This window comes from Salmo salar, unplaced genomic scaffold (genome assembly GCF_905237065.1).
Source record: "Salmo salar unplaced genomic scaffold, Ssal_v3.1, whole genome shotgun sequence".
NCBI lineage: Eukaryota > Metazoa > Chordata > Actinopteri > Salmoniformes > Salmonidae > Salmo > Salmo salar.
In genome coordinates, this window is record NW_025548361.1 from 505 (window position 1) to 12554 (window position 12050).

The following is a 12050-nucleotide window of genomic DNA, read 5'->3' on the forward strand; positions in this document are numbered from 1 at the left end:
AGCGTTTGTTAAAACTCTTGAGGATAGGGGCAACATTGGGAAGTTTGGATGAAAAGCGTGCCCAGAGTAAACTGCCTGTTACTCAAGCCCAGAAGCTAGAATATGAATATCATTAGTGGATTTGGATAGAAAACACTCTAAAGTTTCCAAAACTGTTAAGGTAATGTCTGGCAGTATCCGCAGAATTCATATAACAGAGTGAAAACTACTGAGAAAAATCCAACCTGGAAGTGAATTCTGAAGGGTTTGTGCGTTTTCAAGTGAATGCCTATCGAATATACAGTGTCTGTGGGGGTCAGATTGCAATTCCCTAAGGCTTCCGCACTAGATGTCAACAGTCTTTTGAGAAGTTGTTTTCAGGCTTCTGTTGTGAAAGGGAAGCCCGAATAAGAGCACTCTAAGCAGATGGCCCAGGTGAAAGCCTTTAGTTTAGTCACGCGCGATGGCCGTGATGGCGAGCTCCGTTCCCTTTCCTTTCTAATGAAAACAGTATTGTCCGGTTGAGACATTATTGAATCATTTATGATAAAAACACCCTAAGGATTGATTAGAAACATCGTTTGACATGTTTCTACGAACTCAAATGGAACTTTTTGACTTTGTCTAGACTTTGTGCCTGCGCTTTATGCATTTGGATTACTGAACTAAACGCGAACAGGTATGTGGACATAAAGATGAACTTTATCGAACAAAACAAACATTTATTGTCTAACAGGTGGAGACCTGGGAGTGCCATCAGATGAAAGATCATCAAAGGTAAGTGATTCATTTTAATGCTATTTCTGACTTTTGTGACACCTCTCCTTGGTCGGAAAATGGCTGTATGGTTTTTTTTTTGTGGCTAGGCGCTGACCTAACATAATCGCATGGTGTGCTTTCACCGTAAAGCCTTTTTGAAATCAGACACTGTGGTTGCATTAACGAGAAGTTTATCTTTTAAAATGGTGTATAATACTTGTATGTTTGAGGAATTTTAATTATGATATTTCTGTTGTTTGAATTTGGTGCCCTGCAATTTCACGGGCTGTAGGCCAGGTGTTCCTAGCGGAAACCCCCCTTCCCAGAAAGGGTTAATGTAGAAGAATTGAGGCGGTGGGCCAGCATCCCTGTGGAATGCTTTCGACACCTTGTAGAATCCATGCCCCAACAAATTGAGTCTGTTCTGAGATCAGCTACAGACCAATAATAACAATCTGACTGAAGAGAGAGACCAGCTACTGACCAGTTGTAGTACCCTGACTAAAGAGAGAGACCATCTACAGACCAGTTATAACACCCTGACTAAAGAGAGAGACCAGCTACAGACCAGTAATATCAACCCGACTAAAGTGATAGAACAGCTACAGACCAGTAATAATATACTGACTAAAGTGATAGACGAGCTACAGACCAGTAATAATATACTGACTAAAGAGAGAGACCACCATCAGAGGGAGAGAGAAAAGCTGAAGGTCAAAGGTAACATTTCAATTTAATGAACTATTGGAAATTACTGTCTGTATTACATAATACAATAACAACTATATCACTTTGGGACAGTTAGATCACTTATTTCATCCACTAGACTTAGATTACATTTTACATTTTACATTTAAGTCATTTAGCAGACGCTCTTATCCAGAGCGACTTACAAATTGTGCATTCACCTTATAATATCCAGTGGAACAACCACTTTACAATAGTGCATCTAAATCTTTTAAGGTGGGGTTAGAAGGATTACTTTATCCTATCCCAGGTATTCCTTAAAGAGGTGGGGTTTCAGGTGTCTCCGGAAGGTGGTGATTGACTCCGCTGTCCTGGCATCGTGAGGGAGCTTGTTCCACCATTGGGGGTGCCAGAGCAGCGAACAGTTTTGACTGGGCTGAGCGGGGAACTGTGCTTCCTCAGAGGTAGGGAGGCCAGCAGGCCAGAGGTGGATGAACGCAGTGCCCTTGTTTGGGTGTAGGGCCTGATCAGAGCCTGAAGGTACGGAGGTGCCGTTCCCCTCACAGCTCCATAGGCAAGCACCATGGTCTTGTAGCGGATGCGAGCTTCGACTGGAAGCCAGTGGGAGAGCGGAGGAGCGGGGTGACGTGAGAGAACTTGGGAAGGTTGAACAACACCAGATCGGGCGTTCTGGATGAGTTGTAGGGGTTTAATGGCACAAGCAGGGAGCCCAGCCAACAACGAGTTGCAGTAATCCAGACGGGAGATGACAAGTGCCTGGATTAGGACCTGCGCCGCTTCCTGTGTGAGGCAAGGTCGTACTCTGCGAATGTTGTAGAGCATGAACCTACAGGATCGGGTCACCGCCTTGATGTTAGTGGAGAACGACAGGGTGTTGTCCAGGGTCACGCCGAGGCTCTTAGCACTCTGGGAGGAGGACACAAGGGGAGTTGTCAACCGTGATGGCGAGATCATGGAACGGGCAGTCCTTCCCGGGAGGAAGAGCAGCTCCGTCTTGTCGAGGTTCAGCTTGAGGTGGTGATCCGTCATCCACACTGATATGTCTGACAGACATGCAGAGATGCGATTCGCCACCTGGTTGTCAGAAGGGGAAAGGAGAAGATTAATTGTGTGTCATCTGCATAGCAATGATATGAGAGACCATGTGAGGATATGACAGAGCCAAGTGACTTGGTGTATAGCGAGAATAGGAGAGGGCCTAGAACAGAGCCCTGGGGGACACCAGTGGTGAGAGCACGTGGTGCGGAGACAGATTCTCGCCACGCCACCTGGTAGGAGCGACCTGTCAGGTAGGACGCAATCCAAGCGTGGGCCGCGCCGGAGATGCCCAGGTCGGAGAGGGTGGAGAGGAGGATCTGAGTGGTTCACAGTATCAAAGGCAGCAGATAGGTCGAGGAGGATGAGAGCAGAAGAGAGAGAGTTAGCTTTAGCAGTGCGGAGAGCCTCCGTGACACAGAGAAGAGCAGTCTCAGTTGAATGCCCAGTCTTGAAACCTGACTGATTAGGATCAAGAAGGTCATTCTGAGAGAGATAGCAAGAGAGCTGGCCAAGGACGCGCACGTTCAAGAGTTTTGGAGAGAAAGGAAAGAAGGGATACTGGTCTGTAGTTGTTGACATCGGGAGGGATCGAGTGTAGGTTTTTTCAGAAGGGGTGCAACTCTCGCTCTCTTGAAGACGGAAGGGACGTAGCCAGCGGTCAAGGATGAGTTGACGAGCTAGGTGAGGTAGGGGAGAAGGTCTCCGGAAATGGTCTGGAGAAGAGAGGAGGGGATAGGGTCAAGTGGGCAGGTTGTTGGGCGGCCGGCCGTCACAAGACGCGAGATTTCATCTGGAGAGAGAGGGGGAGAAAGAGGTCAAAGCACAGGGTAGGGCAGTGTGAGCAGGACCAGCGGTGTCGTTTGGACTTAGCAACGAGGATCGGATGTCGTCAACCTTCTTTTCAAAATGGTTGACGAAGTCATCCGCAGAGAGGGGAGGAGGGGGGGGGGGAGGAGGATTCAGGAGGGAGGAGAAGGTAGCAAAGAGCTTCCTAGGGTTAGAGGCAGATGCTTGGAGTTTAGAGTGGTAGAAAGTGGCTTTAGCAGCAGAGACAGAAGAGGAAAATGTAGAGAGGAGGGAGTGAAAGGATGCCAGGTCCGCAGGGGAGGCGAGTTTTCCTCCATTTCCGCTCGGCTGCGGAGCCCTGTTCTGTGAGCTCGCAGTGAGTTGTCGAGCCACGGAGCAGGAGGGGAGGACCGAGCCGGCCTGGAGGATAGGGGACAGAGGAAATCAAAGGATGCAGAGAGGGAGGAGAGGAGGGGTTGAGGAGGCAGAATCAGGAGATAGGTTGGAGAAGGTTTGAGCAGAGGGAAGAGATGATAGGATGGAAGAGGAGAGAGTAAGCGGGAGAGAGAGAAGCGAAGGTTGGGACGGCGCAATACCATCCGAGTAGGGGCAGAGTGAGAAGTGTTGGATGAGAGCGAGAGGGAAAAGGATACAAAGTAGTGGTCAGAGACTTGGAGGGGAGTTGCAATGAGATTAGTGGAAGAACAGCATCTAGTAAAGATGAGGTCAAGCGTATTGCCTGCCTTGTGAGTAGGGGGGGAAGGTGAGAGGGTGAGGTCAAAAGAGGAGAGGTGGAAAGAAGGAGGCAGAGAGGAATGAGTCAAAGGTAGACGTGGGGAGGTTAAAGTCACCCAGAACTGTGAGAGGTGTGAGCCATCCTCAGGAAAGGAACTTATCAAGACGTCAAGCTCATTGATGAACTCTCCAAGGGAACCTGGAGGGCGATAAATGATAAGGATGTTAAGCTTGAAAGGGCTGGTAACTGTGACAGCATGGAATTCAAATGAGGAGATAGACAGATGGGTCAGGGGAGAAAGAGAGAATGTCCACTTGGGAGAGATGAGGATTCCGGTGCCACCACCCCGCTGGCTCGATGCTCTAGGGGTATCTGCGAGACACACATAGGCAGACGAGGAGAGAGCAGTAGGAGTAGCAGTGTTCTCTGTGGTAATCCATGTTTCCGTCAGCGCCAGGAAGTCTAGGGACTGGAGGGTAGCATGGGCTGAGATGAACTCAGCCTTGTTGGCCGTGAGACCGGCAGTTCCAGAGGCTGCAGGAGACCTGGAACTCCACGTGGGTCGTGCTCGCTGGGACCACCAGGTTAGAGTGGCAGCGGCCACGCGGTGTGGAAGCGTTTGTATGGCCTGTGCAGAGGGGAGAGAACAGGGATAGACAGACACATAGTAGACAAGCTACAGAAGAGGCTACGCTAATGCAAAGGGAGATTGGAATGACAAGTGGACTACACGTCTCGAATGTTCAGAAAGTTAAGCTTACGTTGCAAAAATCTTATTGACTAAAATGACGAAAATGATACAGTACTGCTGGCTGGTGGAGTAGGCTAGCTAGCAGTGGCTGCGTTGTTGACTTTGAACGTGTAGCTGGCTAGGTAACCTCGATAGTTTCAGTACTACCCCTTGTCATGATAAAAGCAACTTTGTAGCTAGCTAGCTAACATAACACTAATCAAGACGTCCTTGTAATGTATTTAGTTTCTACAATGCTGCTCGTCGGTAATAGTTGGCTGGGTTAGGAAAAATGGCGTCGCGGGGGACGGAAATAGCTGGCTAGCTGACCTCAATGGCTGGCTAGCTAACCCCGGTAATTACTAGACTACACAATTATCAAGCTATGACAAAGACAACTAAGTAGCTAGCTAGCTAACACTGCACTAGTCAAATCGTTCCGTTGTAAAGTATTAGTATCTACAGCGCTGTTAGTCGGTAACGGTTGGCTAGCTAGCAATGGGTTAATGATGACTAGGTGTGTTGACTAAGTCTGGCGCCGCGTCGCGCTGGCTAGCTCACCTCGATAATTACTCAAACTACACAATTATCTTAGATACAGAGACAGCAAAGACAACTATGTAGCTGGCTAACTAACACTAATACCACACTAATCAAGTCGTTACGTTGTAATGTAATAGTTTCTGCAGTGCTGCTAGTCGGTAGAAGTTGGCTGGCTAGCAGTGATGACTAGCTAGCTAGCAGCTAGCAGTGTTGACTACGTTAGGATGACGAAGATAGCTAGCCTCGATATTTACTCTAATTACTCTAAACTACACAATTATCTTTGATACAAAGACGGCTATGTAGCTAGCTAAGAAGAATTGCTCAGATCAAACAAATCAAGCCGTTGTAATGTAGTGAAGTGTAATATTACCTGTGGAGCGAAGCGTAGTCGACTGCTCGCATCAACAACCCTGGACAGGACATTACTACATTTTACTCAAAATGGCTAATATTTGGGGGAGAGAAACATCATGGTGTATAGTGGAAGAAGTTTAGAAGTTTGTTAGTGTTGAAGAATTGAGGCCGGTGTAGTAGAGGGAGGGACTGTTTTATAAATTGTTGATAGTAGTCTTCAATGGGAGACTAGGTAGTAGTAGTAGTAAGCAGCCCAGAAGTACTAGTAGCAGTACATTGCAGAAGTAATAGTGAATGTTTTAGATAGGTAGGCCATGGGTAAGCTATAGTAAGTAGGGTTGCTATTGGTGTTTGGTTAGTGAGTGGGGTTTTGTTATAGTGGGCTAGTTTAGTGGGTAGGGGTTAGTTGTGTGACATAATCAGTTTTATATGCTCCCCCAGTGCTATAACTTAATTGGTAGAATATATTTCTGTTCTGATTTCAGATTTCATATGCTCTAAGTTTTAGTCCAAGTTGTTGGGAAAGTGTTAAAAAGTCAAATGTGTGTATAAGTTAAGAGAAAGTAGTTGATGTGGTTACTAAAACAGCAGTATCTCAAGATACAGGTACGCTAGCGTTAGCTACTCTACCTGTAGACTTCCAGTCATTATGCTAACAATAGTTAGCATTGGTTTGTGAAACTACCTCTAACTTCCTTCATACTGGACACAGAGACATAACAAGGGTTTCCATGGGTTCATCTGACTCTGGGGAAGTAAAGGGTGTAGCGTTCTAAATAATAACAAGTCTGAAATATTTAAAGTGAAACCTTTGCTGTCACAAGCTACATTAGCATAACATTTTAAAGACTCAATGCCGACGATACACAATGGTAGACATTTGAAATGCTACTGCAGTTTAACCATTCAACTACAAACATAAAAACAACTTTAACATTTCATAAAATATATAAATGATAACTATTTAAATTTGCATAAATTATCATTAAATCACCCACAACAGTATTAGTAACTCTTGAACCCTTCAAGTTAGACACCACATCAACTATCACGTCTTCAGGCTATAAATCAATCAATCACTAAATTAATCAACCTACTTTTCAATTATAACCAGTCATTACCATTACTACTGCAGTCACTATCACTACTATAACGTATTTCACAACCATAAATACGAGCTAGCAAGCACACACATTTGAATAACCGGCTCCGCTGCTTGTCGAATGGGGCAGGTCTTGCAAACTATTACAGACTACAAAGGGAAGCACAGCCGAGAGCTGCCCAGTGACACGAGCCTACCAGATCAGCTAAATCACCTCTATGCTCGAATCAAGGCAAGTAACACTGAAACATGCATGAGAGCACCAGCTGTCCCGGACGACTGTGTGATCACCGCTCTCCATAGCCGATGTGAGTAAGACCTGGCTTCCGACTCTGTCAATCACCACATTCTTATCGGCAGACTCAATAGCCTTGGCTTCTCAAATGACTGCCTAGCCTGGTTCACCAACTACTTCTCAGATAGAGTTCAGTGTGTCACGTTGGGGGGCCTGTTGTCGGGACCTCTGGCAGTCTCTATGGGGGTACCACAGGGTTAAATTCTCGGGCCGACTCTTTTCTCTGTACATATCAATGATGTTGCTCTTGCTGCTGGTGATTCTCTGATCCACTTCTATGCAGACGAAACCATTCTGTATACATCTGGCCCTTCTTTGGACACTGTGCTAACAAACCTCCAAACGAGCTTCAACGCCATACAACACTCCTTCCATGGCCTCCAACTGCTTTTAAATGCTAGTAAAACTAAGTGCATGCTCCTCAAACGATTGCTGCCCGCACCCTCCTGCCCGACTAGCATAACTATTCTGGACGGTTCTGACCTAGAATATGTAGACAACTACAAATACCTAGCTGTCTGGTTAGACTGTAAATTCTCCTTCCAGACACATTAATCACCTCCAACCCAAAATTAAATCTAGAATTGGCTTCCTATTTTGCAACAAAGCCTCCTTCGCCGCCAAACATACCCTCGAAAACTGACTATCCTACCGATCCTTGACTTCGGCGATGTCATTTACAAAATAGCCCCCAACACTCTACTCAGCAAACTGGATGTAGTCTATCACAGTGCCATCCGTTTTATCACCAAAGCCCCATATACTACTCTCCACTGCGACCTGTATGCTCTCGTTGGCTGGCCCTCACTACATATCCATCGCCAAACCCACTAGCTCCAGGTCATCTATAAGTCTTTGCTAGGTAAAGCACTGCCTTATCTCAGCTCACTGGTCACCATAGCAATACCCACTAATAGCACGTGCTCCAGCAGGTACATTGCACTGGTCATCCCCAAAGCCAACAATTACTTTGGCTGCCTTTCCTTCCAGTTCTCTGCTGCCAATGACTGGAACGAATTCCAAAAATCTCTGAAGCTGTAATCTTATATCTTCCTCTCTAACTTTAAATATCAGCTGTCTGAGCAGCTTACCGATCACTGTACCTGTACACAGCCAATCTGTAAATAGCCCACCCAACTACCTCATCCCCCATATTATTACTTACCCTCTTGCTCTTTTTCACCCCGGTATCTCTACTTGCACATCATCATCTGCACATCTATCACTCCAGTATTAATGCTAAATTGTAATTATTTTCGCCACTAGGGCCTATTTATTGCCTACCTCCCTACTCTTCTACATTTGCACACACTGTACATAGATTTTTCTATTTTCTTTTCTTTTGTGTAATTTACTGTACATTTGTTTATGTGTAACTCTGTGTTGTTGTTTTTGTCGCACTGATTTTCTTTATCTTGGCCAGGTTGCAGTTGTAAATGAGAACTTGTTCTCAACTGGTCTACCTGGTCAAATAAAGGTGAAATAAAAATAAATGAAAAAAGACCTTTAAACAGGTCAACATTCACAAGCCCGCAGAGCCAGACAGATTACCAGGACATGTACTCTGAGCATGCGCTGACAAACTGGAAGGGTCTTCACTGAGATTTTCAACCTGTCCCTGACTGAGTCTGTAATACCAACATATTTGAAGCAGACCACCATAGTCCCTGTGCCCAAGAACACTAAGGAAACCTGCCTAAATGACTACCGACCTGTAGCACTCTCGTCTGTAGTCATGAAGTGCTTTGAAATGCTGGTCATGGCTAACATTTTACATTTTAGTCATTTAGCAGACGCTCTTATCCAGAGCAACTTACAGTAGTGAATACATACATTTCATTTTCATTTCATGCATTTTTATTATTTTTTGTACTGGCCCCCGTGGGAATCAAACCCATAACCCTGGCGTTGCACACACCATGCTGGCGTTGCAAACACCATGCTCTACCAATTGAGCCACAGGGAAGGCTAACATCAACACCATTAACCCAGAAACCCTAGATCCACTCCAATTTGCATACCGCCACAACAAGATCCACAGATGATGCAATCTCTATTGCACTCCACACTACCCTTCCACACCTGGACAAAACTAACACCTATGTGAGAATACTATTCATTGACTATAGCTCAGCATTCAACACCATAGTGCCCTCAAAGCTCAACACTAAGCTCAGGACCTTGGGACAAAACACCTCCCTTTGCAACTGGATCCTGGACTTCCTGACGTGCCGCCCCAGGTGGTAACAACATTTACATTTCGTCATTTAGCAGACGCTCTTATCCAGAAGCGACTTACAAATTGGTGCATTCACCTTATGATATCCAGTGGAACAACCACTTTACAATAGTACATCTATATCTTTTTGGGGGAGGGTAGGGGGGAGGGTTAGAAGGATTACTTAATCCTATCCCAGGTATTCCTTAAAGAGGTGGGGTTTCAGGTGTCTCCGGAAGGTGGTGATTGACTCCGCTGACCTGGCGTCGTGAGGGAGCTTGTTCCACTATTGGGGTGCCAGAGCAGCGAACAGTTTTGACTGGGCTGAGCGGGAACTGTGCTTCCACCACGCTGATCCTCAACATGGGGGCCCCTCAGGGGTGCGTGCTCAGTCACCTCCTGTACTCCCTGTTCACTCATGACTGCACGGCCAGGCATGACTCCAACACCATCATTAAATTTGCAGATGACACAACAGTGGTAGGTAGGCCTGATCACCAACAATGACAAGACAGCATATAGGGAGGAGGTCAGAGACCTGGCCATGTGGTGCCAGGACAACAACCTCTCCCTCAACATGATCAAGACTAAGAAGATGATTGTGGACTACAGGAAAAGAAGGACCGAGCATGCTCCCATTCTCATCGACGGGGCTGTAGTGGAGCAGGTTGAGAGCTTCAACTTCCTTGGTGTCCACATCACCAACAAACTAACATGGTCCAAACACAACAAGACAGTTGTGAAGACGGCAGGACAAAACCTATTCCCCCTCAGGAGACTGAAAAGATTTGGCATGGGTCCTCAGATCCTCAAAAGGTTCTACAGCTGCACCATCGAGAGCATCCTGACTGGTTGCATCACTACAGAGGGTAGTGCATACGGCAGAGTACATCACTGGGGCCAAGTGTCCTGCCATCCAGGACCTCTATACCAGGCGGTGTCAGAGAAAGGTCCTAAAAATTGTCAAAGACTCCAGCCACCTTAGTCATAGACTGTTCTATCTGCTACCGTGCGGCAAAGCGGTATCGGAGTGCCAAGTCTAGGTCAAGAGGCTTCTAAACAGCTTCTACCCCCAAGCCATAAGACTACTGAACATTTAATCAAATGGCTACCCAGACTACTTGCATGCCCCCCTTTTTTTACACTGCTGCTACTCTCTGTTATTATCTATGCATAAGTCACTTTAATAACTCTACCCACATGTATATATCACTTCAATTACCTCGACTAACCGGTGCCCCCACACATTGGCTCTGTACCGGTACCCCTGTATATAGCCTAGCTATTGTTATTTTACTGGTGCCCTTTAATTATTCGTTACTTTTATTTTTTTATTTCTTTTTCTTTTTCTTAAAACTGCATTATTCGTTAAGGGCTTGTGGTAAGCATTTCACTGTGGTTTACAACACCTGTTTACAACACCTGTTGTATTTGGGGCATGTGACAAACAAAAATGAATTTGACTTTTTCTAGTTTCTCTGTTCTCAGTTTGTCCTCAGGTAGCGTCCTCTACCTCCTTGTTGTCAGCTGGTGAATTATTCAGAGGGCCCTAACTTAACAGGGCCCTAGTCTTCAAAAATTACTTTTTGTATTCAATCATTCTTCGCTATGTCCCTGTAGGAAATTTGGCGTTGAATGGAGTGGCCACTCAGTCATCACTGTATAACAATCGCGACGCTTCCGATGCCATTGATGGGAAAAGAAACACAAACTATGGATCCTGCACCCACACTCTGAAAGACAGAAACCCGTGGTGGAGAGTGGACCTGCTGAATGTGTACAGAATAACAGATGTCACCTCACCAACAGAGGAGACTGCTGTCCTGAGAGGCTTGATGGTGCTGAGATCCGCTCGGTAACTCATTGAGAACAACGGCATCAACAACCCCAGGTGACACATATAGTTGTTGGTACATTTTTATGTCCTGTCTTAAAGGTTTTCTGATATATTGGTCTTCATCCATGCTACTGTAGCTATTCTGTGGCTACATATTTAACAGAGTCAGAATCTGTATGGTACATTATAGAACGTCTTCATTCACTCTGATTACCTCATCTCTTTCTCTCTCCCTCTTTCACTCCATATCTCTCTCTCCATCTTTCTTACTCTCTCTCTCAGATGTGCCGTCATCTCCCACATCCCAGCAGGAGAAGCCCACACCTTCCAGTGCAATGAGATGGAGGGTCGCTACGTTGTTGTGGTCATCCCTGGCAGGTCAGAATGGCTCACTCTGTGTGAGTTGGAAGTTCATGGTACTCCTGCAGGTAATAATCCGTAACTGTCTTCACTGTTCGCATTCATCATCAAGTAAGGTTTACATTACCTTTATACACTGAGTGTTCAAAACATTAAAAACACCTGCTCTTTCCATGACATAGACTGACCTGGTCTCTCTCTGACTAAAGAGACAGACCAGCTACAGACCAGTAATAACAACCTGACTAAAGAGAGAGACCAGCTACAGAGGGAGATAGAAAGGTGACATAGGCGTCGTAAGGATGGGACCAAGGCGCAGCGGGTAAAGTGCTCATACTTAAGCTATTTAAAGATAACACTTAAACAAAATAAACAGTACAACGAAAAACAGTTGCATAAGGCAACCAGGCTATACAGAAAATAACCACCCACAAAACACAAGTGAAACAAACCTCAAACTAAATATGGCCTTCAATTAGAGACAACGACAACCAGCTGCCTCTAATTGGAGGTCCTACTAAAAACCCAACATAGAAATAGAAAACTAGATTTAAAGATAGAAATAGAAAACAGAACCCAAACCAAAAACACCAAAACACACA

At 45.6% G+C, this 12050-nt stretch overlaps 1 pseudogene; it reads left to right on the forward strand.

The window, feature by feature from the left end:
- Nucleotides 1-1167: 1167 nt before the first annotated feature.
- On the forward strand, nt 1168-11516 carry LOC123732939 (fucolectin-like; annotated as a pseudogene).
- The last annotated feature ends 534 nt before the right edge of the window (nt 11517-12050 follow it).